We start from the raw sequence: 1,453 nt of genomic DNA on the forward strand, positions 1-1,453 counted from the left end.
AAATTTCACTGTCCACAAATAAAGTTTTATTCATTTAATGCTTATTTGTTTAGGTATTGTTTATTGCTGCTTTCATGCTACCACAGCAGAGTTAAAAGGTTGTGACAGAGACCATTATGTGGCACTTTTGTCACTTTGAGCTGCTGTGTGGTGCACTACAAATTGCAGAGACACACCTGACAGGGTTTTGAGTGTCACTCCTAAAAGTATGAATGTCAAATTTTCTATTCAGCTCTGGTTTTTTCATCAGGAATCCCTGAAAATCCCTTATTTAATTAAATATCCATTCCCCCCCTGAAGGAGTATAGTCAGTATTGCTGGGTTTGTTATTTTAGGTTGTAATCCTAGGTCTTTTGCTTTTCAGAATATCATATTCCAAGCCTTCCTCTCCTATAATTTGGAAGCTGCTAAATCTTATGTGGTCCTGACCATGGCTTCACAATATTTGAAGTGTTTCTTTCTGGACACTTGCAATATTTTCTCCTCGCCCTGGGAGGTCTGGATTTTGGCTATAATATTTCTAGGGGTTTTCATTTGGGGAACTCTTTCAGGAGGAGATCAGTGGATTCTTTCTGTTTCTATTTCTCTCTCCCCCCCCCCCGGTTCTAAGATATTAGGGCCCTTTCCTTGATAATTTCTTGAAAGATGATGACTAGACTCTTTTTTTAATCATGACTTTCATATAGTACAATACTTCTTATGTTTTATTTCCTTGATCTATTTTCCAGATCAGTTGTTTTTCCTTTGAGATATTTCACATTTTCTTCTATTTTTATCATTCTTTTGACTTCATTATTTCTTGATGTCTCGGACTCATTAGCTTCTATTTGTCCAATTTTATTTATTTTTTTTTTTGCAGGCCAATGAGGGTTAAGTGACTTGTCCAGGGTCACACAGCTAGTAAGTGTCAAGTGTCTGAAACTGGATTTGAACTCAGGTCCTCCTGAATCCAGGACTGGTGCTTTATCCACTATACCACCTAGCTGCCCCCCAATTCTAATTTTTAAGGAATTATTTTCTACAGTCAGCTTTTGTGCTTCCTTTTCCATTTGGACAATTCTATTTTTAAGGAGTTCTTTTCTTCAATGAATTTTTGGGCCTCTTTTATTATTTGGCCAATTCGATTTTTTTAAGGTATTATTTTTTCAGCATTTTTTTGTGCCTCTTTTACCATGCTGTTTTTTCTCTCCCCCCCCCCCACCTAAAATTTTCTCTACCATGCTTATCTCTATCTTTAACTCTTCCAGGAATTCTTGTTGGGTTCGTATCTGGTTTACATCTTTTTTCTTCCTTTGAGACATTGCTTGTAGCATTGTTCACATTGTTGTTTTCCAAGTTTATACCTTGATCTTTCCTGTCACCATATTAGCTTTGTATGGTCAGGTTCCTTTGTTTGTTTGTTTGCTCATCTCCCCAGCCTATTTCTTGACTTTGAACCTCATGTTAAAGTTAA

Source organism: Dromiciops gliroides, chromosome 5 (assembly GCF_019393635.1).
Source record: "Dromiciops gliroides isolate mDroGli1 chromosome 5, mDroGli1.pri, whole genome shotgun sequence".
Lineage (NCBI taxonomy): Eukaryota > Metazoa > Chordata > Mammalia > Microbiotheria > Microbiotheriidae > Dromiciops > Dromiciops gliroides.